Source organism: Crocodylus porosus, unplaced genomic scaffold (assembly GCF_001723895.1).
Source record: "Crocodylus porosus isolate Cpor-Errol unplaced genomic scaffold, CroPor_comp1, whole genome shotgun sequence".
Lineage (NCBI taxonomy): Eukaryota > Metazoa > Chordata > Crocodylia > Crocodylidae > Crocodylus > Crocodylus porosus.
The window spans coordinates 45,657,179-45,665,358 of NW_017728918.1; positions in this window are offsets into that span (position 1 = coordinate 45,657,179).

The window sequence follows — 8,180 nt, forward strand, 5'->3', positions numbered from 1 at the left end:
ATGTCTATGAAATCTATGAAAATCTATGAAGTCTTCCTCCATGCTGATCTAGTCAGCCACTATGGCCTCTCATACAGGAAAGAGTCAAATTAATCAATGTAATGTTGTGTGTTTTCTACACTTTTATCACTTAGGCTATTACTTTTTAAAACTACAGTTAACAAAACTATCTTATCATACACCCCAGTGGTGCTATTTCCAAATAAAAGTACTCAAAATTTAGCTGAGAAGTAGATTTTTTTTTCCTTTGTCATTATGACAAGACATTCTGGGATCAAGCAGGACAGAATAATTTCACTTAGGGAAGATGCATTTCTGCCTCATTTCTACAAATGCAGAAGTCATGAATAAATTATTCTATAATACTGTCTCTAAAATACACGTGTCTTTACAAAATAGCCTTAGTTATTGACAGAGTTGGTACTGCAGGTGAGGGTTATATACTTTAATCCACATGGTCCAAGAGATCATACAGTTCCTTTGCTAATCAGTATCTTAATAAGAAGTTATACTATCTCCTCCTTGGCTTCAGTTCCCATGGATAGCTCTCTAAACTTAACCACTTACCTACCCATCTATCCCACCTATCTTTTTTCAGGTTTGTGTGAATATCTTTGAACTAATTCATGAAATAAATCTGACAAACTGCAGCCTTCAAAGTGTCCTATGTGAAATGGTCGAATTCAAGGTAACTGGCCAAATTATTAAACAGTCCAGAATTGTTTCTCTATGTTTGGCACTGTAATCTTTCAGTGCTTTGTTACTCATATGTTATTCTAGTTATATCTACCATGATATATATTTAGGCATTTTTTCCAGAGATTTTTTTATGGAAGGATAGATGATCTCACCATGTCTGAATTTAAGCCCACTCAAACACTTTTTGTTGGAAAGCCCCTCTCAATTGTTCTGTTAATATTGCCTTTTTCTACTTAGATTTATAATTCCCATTTTATACCCTTGGGATTAACAATACTGAGAACAATAGGCAATGCCAAAATTCTATTGACATGCTAATTGACCAAATCGAAATACAGTTAAGAAAAAATTATTTTCCTTTTCCCTCTCTCTCTGTCACTTCTTTCATCTCTTCATCATTTTTGCATCCCCTATTCCCTAAAACTTCAGTCCTTATCTCGTTGTATTTTACCTTATCTTTTTCCATTCTCCCAGTGGTAGGAAATAAAGAAAAGAAAAACAGGTCCCTGCCTCCCCTGCTGCTGTGTGCCAACAGCCCAACCCATCTTCCTTAATAAGTTAATACCAGCACCTATATCACCATAGGCCACAACAGTGTCAGCTTTGCTTCTCTAAATGCCACACATTTTATCTATAAGCTTCTTGAGAGCTGACAGTGGGAACTTGGTTACTGTAGTGTAGACTGGGAGCAAGCAGGGAAAAACACTGTGGGCCCATCTACACAAGACATTTACTGCAGTTGCCTAATTAGCTCTGCACTAAAACTCTCTGCATCTACATATGCAGTGCTATTAGAGTGGCGTGAACTGATTAATTCAGCTGCAGCTTAGTACTTTTAAACACAAATACTAGCCTATGACAAAACTTTTTACTCTGAAGCAATGTATGTGTAGATGCTGATGGGGCTGGCTAGGGCACAAGGGTGCTTCAATGCAGGAGCTGCCTGCCAGCTAGCCCCACACTGAAGCACCTTCATGCCCAACCCAGCCCCTCTGCAGCATGTTGAGCTGGGTCAAAGCAGCCCTGGGCTGGCAGGCGGACTCCTGGATCCCCTGCCAGCTGGGACTCTTCTGACCTGGGTCAACATGCTGTGGTCCCAGGTGCTACAGTCAAACGTGGTGCCTGGAAGTGTCTCAGAACTACCTTAAGTATATGCTGCCAACACAGAAGACCTACTGACATGCGCGGTTTGATTCCGTGAGTGGACAGTTCCAGGCTCAGCCAGCTCGTGCCCCCTGGGTGACCTGCGGACCTGTCAGTCATAGCTGACCTACTTTCCCCACAGACGCATGCTCAGTGACAGCTAAAGCATGAGGTAATCTGACTAGAAATTTCTTCTCTGTAAGTGTTCTGATTGGCCACCAAATTCAGTTAAAGTTCAGTGAGCCCCTCCCTCAGGGGGGAGATCGCATTAGCTGGAGACAGAGGCTGGTGTTCCAGGGACTGTCCCTCAGTCAGGCTTCTGGGCCTATTGATCTCCTCCCTCGATTGGCATTTCGTGTCACTTGCCATTACTGCATCGCTGTTTTGATTTCCTGGCTTCGACTTACCTTCAGCATTGACTATCGATGTTGATCCAGATCGTCCTCACCGGCTTTGGCTGTGTCCTCGGTTCATCACACCGACTCCTGACCCTGGCTTCGGACACCAACTCAACTCTTCGTTGTCCTTACCGGACTGGCGTCACATCGTTCATCATTACGTTACAGTGCGTTGTGTGTCATCCAATTATGAGCTGTTGACCAGCCCTAGGACTATCCAACAGGCAGCCGCACCTATTCCATCAGGAGTAGAAAGCAAGGGCTTGTTGGGGAACCCTGTGGGCCAACAGACCCCTTTGTTTGTTCACCTGTTTGTTTACTGTGACTGAAGACATCGTTTTCTATGCATCTAAGCGTAAGTTAAATAAATTCCATCTTTTTTAAGAAACCAATATGCTTCCTGTGCCGCTCAGACTCCATCGCCAAAACTCCCACCTGTCTGTATCCAATTTGCTACCACCCGGCCGCACCACCGTGACCAATACTGTGAGCTTGGCTCACCAGCTCCGGCTTGACAGGAAGCAGTAAACACTGATAGGCACTGAAGTTTATTGCTGCACATTAGCTGCATGTGTAGATGTGCCCTGTGACAGGCTTGCAAGTGGTTGGTTTATATTCTATTTTGGAGATTATCTCCACAATGGAAAAGGCTAGGAATATTTTTTTTTAATGTGAGATTTCTAGTGATATTTAAGTGATCTAAAGAGTTATCCTTCAGACTTAAAAAACTAGCTTTGGAAGTTTGTCCTTTACTCAAGGGTTTGTTAGATTCTTCATCATTAGTATATTTTCTGCGCCTCTCTCTACGTACCACTACCACCACCTTTTCCACCCCAAAAGAGGTCTGTAAAACTAGAGACCACCTGATCAAAGTAGGCTTAGAATATTAACCAAGACCCAGCAATACTTGCAGAGCCAGCAGCTCTGAGGAAGTCAATGCAGAAGATAGTGCTGGTGCTGCTGTCCCCATTTCTTCACACTGATGAACTTGGTACCATGAGAAACATGGAGAGGGAAGTGCCTCCTAGTGTTGCTAGTTTGGCTCTCTATTTTGAGTTTACACACTTTCTAAATTGTTCAATAATTTTCCTCTTCCCCCACTTCATATATGCCCTGAGGGAGAGTATGTGATTTTGTACAGATGTGAGTCCAACAATGGTCAAAAGAGACCCCATTTTAGACAATGAAATTGTCCATTGGTTTCACAAGTAAAGACAATCACTTGGATTTTTTCCTGAGTTAGGTACGTAATTGATTCTTATTTCTGATATTAGTGAAACTTCAATATGGGCAAAATTCTTGATTTTGGCAGCAAGGCATTGGTTGGTGCCATACCTATAACTTCTTGTCCCTGGACAAAAGATGAAAAAATATTAGTTCTCTTCTAGAGCTTGTATCAGCTGTACAAGGTGAGCTTTCACCAGGATATAGGTTTTGGTGAAGCACTTCTAGTGGTTCACTGTGATATATGTTGCTGACAGGTCAACAAAAGCAGGACCTTTCACCAAAACCCTTTTAAAGCCATCTTTGATATACTGAGTGAAGTTCAGCACATGACCCTTCCATGATTTGCCTGGATGGCATTTATTTTGCATTGGGGTTCGGTGCTTTTCAGCCAATGGTGAGAGGTTTGTACAGTGTGAAGAGATGCCACAGCGGTGATATTGGCTTGAAACACTTAAGGTCAGATGTCTGCTTCCATGACTTCAGGAATGAAATTGTGAAGGTTCAGCTGGGACACGGTGGCTGGGCCTGTGGGTAGCCTCTGAAGCACAACTGGGAGGTCAGCTAGGAAGGGGCATAAGTTACCGGGTCATTATGTTAGAGTTTTGATCAACAGAGCAGAGCATGTGGGGACAGGTCCCAGGAGAGCCAAGAGGGAGATCCAAGAAGCATAGTCCAGGATGCAGGCTGAGATCAGAAGCCAGGGGAACCAAAGAGCCAGGTGCCCAGTTCCAGGGAAGATCCCAGGCCAGAGTCAGGCAAAACCAAAGCCAAAGTCAAGTCAAGAATGCAAAGAATCAGAGTGCTGGGTGCCAAGTTCCAGGAAGATCCAAGAGGAGGGTCAGGAAAAGCCAAAGCCAAGCCAGGAGCTGTGAAAGCAAGGCTTGATGGAGCAGTGAGGCTGTTGTCAAGGTGTGCCTACAGCCTGAGGCTGCAGGTGTGCTTAGAAGTGGCACTCTCAGTAGCTGATCCAGTTACAGCGACCTGGGGAAGTTGCATTAGTCTGGGATCAAGGCCAGCTGTGGAAGCTCAAGAACTCAGCCCGGCCTGACTGACCAGAGGCCCTGACAGAAACGGTACATGTGAAGCATTCATGTGGTGGCCCCAATGTATTTTAAATCTGGAAATCCTGATAAACACCTGCCACCACAAAGAACCATCTCCAGACGCAAACAGCTCCATCAGTTGGTGGACTTTAGAAATTTTGATCTAATACCTTATTGGCTAAGCAGACTTAGACACCCAAGTGAAATTAATTCAAGTAATAAAAATCCCATGAATCCATCTACTTTTGCAACACACTGTCATTTTACCTTTCATACCAAACCATAGGAATGTGACTCAAGCAGGGTGGATTAGAATTGTTACACATGTAACAGATAGGATAGTTGATGGCCCCTTTATTCTTATCCATAGTTGTAAGGCATTTCCTGTGTCATACATAGTGTGTCAACATAGTGTGTCACTTGTCCAGTGAAGACTTCTAACTGTGCACTTCTGATTGAGAATCCTAAGTGGGGAAGCCACCTTCCTTTGCCCTGTATAAATTTCCCCACTACAATCTAATACCATGTGAGGTTTAGTAAAACAATAATATAGAAACAGTCATAGAAATAAAAGGAAGGGTTTGTATATAATACCACTCCTTACACTCTGCTAAAGTTAGTATAACTCAAAACTAAGCTATGTGATGAGGCCCAATGGCCAACAGCTGTGCTCCTTCAGGTACATTGGAGCTGCCTGTGTTAATGGTAAAGATCTCTGTACAGAAGAAAGTTTTCTTAGGTTTTATCCAAAACAACAAAAGTGAGACCCATAGGAACTATGGACCATCACAAACCTCTTTCTCCACAAGTGCAAAGCACACTTGCTAATACAAAAACACATAGCAAAATGAAGATTTGAAAACAAAAATGACCAGAGCTTTAAGATGCGAAAAAGGATGAACACTATGACTGATGTTAATTGCAACACTCAATACATACCTGATAGGTACTCAGATGATATGAGATTAACAGCACAACCTCATCACTTTTAATAACAGGGCCAGCAAGACACAAAAAGTTCATTTGACTTCTCTAAACTGATCTCCCTACAAGGAATCAGAGCTAAGTTCTCACTAAGCTGCCATGTCAAAAAAGTGGAGCACATTTCCACAGCCAAAGCCCTCCAACAGGCACTGACAATGAACCCAGATTCTCTGCCAAGGATGTATTTTCCTGGGTTATGTCCACTGGGTTATGTCCATGTCTGAGGTCACAGGCTGACCTCAGAAACTGCCAGAACTATGGAGCTATTGTCTTGCTATCACATAACAATCCATCAAATAAAGCAGAGCTCAGCCTGCCAGAGCAATGTGCATCTCATCCTGCTGAAATAAATGGCCTTTCCATTTCAAGACAATTGGGTCAGGAAACCAAGGCCTGTTGCTACAGATACTTAGCCCTCCCAGTGACCCTTAATTATTGGTTGGCAGGAGAGCACACTTTGTACCTTGCAGGCTCCATCTCTAATTGCAGGAGACAAAGCGGCAGATAATGGGACCTTGAGGCCTTCAATGTAAAATTTGGCCGACATGGTGCAGAGGGTTCACTCAGCCGCCCAGGGTCTGCTTCAGAAACACCAGCTCTGTCCTTACCACATACCTTTTTCCATCCTCAGCAGATCTAGACATTTGGGGAATTCTTCTCCTAGCAGATCCCCTGCAATTAGCTATGAGTTCTGCCAACATTTTAGTCATGGGTCTTTATAGCATATACTGGATAACTGAGACTTTGGGCCAGTATTGCCTTTGTTTATTTTACCAGATGAAATCACTGCAGTATTTTTAGAGTTACAGCTCATTTCACTTGACACAAAGTGAGAGCTCAGATGAGAAGGTGAGCTCTCCCTTGTATGGAAAATGCAAAGGCTACAGAATAGCAGGAACTAATTCAAAGATTTAGACTTAATCAACTGCACCCTGTTAATTAGCCAGAGGGTTTCATTAGCTTGGCAGAAAACAAGACAACAAAGAGGAACAACACAAATAAAATGTGAGATTAAATACAAATTAATCTTGGTTTTATCACATTTCCAGGTTTTGATAGCAGTACAGTAGGTAGGAAGCATTATGCTATGAAAAGAAACTGCACAGAATATTCTGTCTGTCTCAGTAAGTAACCACATCAGTGGACTTGCGAAGGTCTTTCAAATTTTGAAAGCAATGTGGCCAAGCTAACAGTCCTCCCGAGTATTATCGAAATAATGAGTAACCACCTCAGGAAAAGCCACTATTTCCAAGCTGCCAGGCATCCTCAAATAGCAGGCAGCTGTGCAATACAACCTTGGCAGAGACAATGGAGTCATTCTGAATTGTGAAGTTCAGCGTGAGTTCAGGAACTACAGAGCTCACACACCCAAATTGCCATCTGTTTGCAGAAAATATCATTTAGGCTTTTGTTACAGACCAGCACTTGGGTTAGAGAATGCAGCTTTCTTGCTTACATCCATAATACCACAGATTTATTGAAAAATGAGAAACAAACTGACGATGAAAATATATTCAGGAAGGAAAATGAAGTCAGTGAGCAAAAGTTGTATACATTTTCCCACCAACTCTCAGAAACCTGTGTTCTCCCTGTACCTAAACTAGAACTAAAGCTTACATCTGCTACCAATGGATTCAATTCTCCCCTGCCCTACCTTCTAGAGACTTGGTGACTACTGAGCAAGCTGAGTATGACACACAACTGTCCTGATTTTGAGCATTTTATGCTCCCTTTGTACACAACTACATAAGGTGTATGGCACCAGAGTATCAATACCAGATCTGCGTTCCCTTCTTGTATCTCATCTCCCATAATCTATGAGCTTGCATCCAAAGCAAAGCAAATTTTAAATTAATTAATTTCCACTTCCCCTAAGTAATAAACTATATACAAGCTTAGTTTCAAGCACTCATAGAAAATGACTGTGGCTAATGGACTATATATATTCAGTAAATAGTCACTGGATAAATAACTTGATTGTTTTGCTTTGCCTGCATTTTTAAAAGTCCAAGTGCAATTGGTCTTAAACAGAACACAACAGAAATAAAAAATGTAAGTAATTGTTTGAGCCTTTGGGGAGTTCCATTTATTTTATCTCATTGTGCTTTTTGTAAATAGGACATTTGGAAAGAGGGAAGTGGCTTATATCACCGACTACGTCAGACGTTCCCTATATCTGGACCTGGCCGTCCCCTGCCTTGTAATCTATGTGCAAGCTAACACAGAATAAAGAAGGAAAAGATTTTCATACCCACTTCCTACAAGTATAAAGGGAAGCACCATGGAGCCAGGACTCAAACTGATTTTCCTGTTGAAGTAATGGGGACATTTTCAAAATGTCTACCCTCTTTAGAAGTACAAGTCCCCTTTGAAGCCTACCTGTAATGCTGCACTGTTTATTTTGGCTAAATATGGTAAGACAGAATGCTTAAATATGAAGAGACGGGGGCTTTATACATCCCTATGATTAACTTAGGATGATAAAACAGTGCCTTGGTGATTTAGGTGTTCACATCCCATTAGCTTTCAGTCATTCTTTAGGCTTTTTAAACAGCCTGCCCCATGCTATATTTAGACAGGTAATAAACTGTGTTTAGGAAATGAATCTGGATTTTATATCTTTTACTGCCTGCATGAAATTACCAGCATTTCACTAGATACATTTTACACTACTAGAATTTTCATA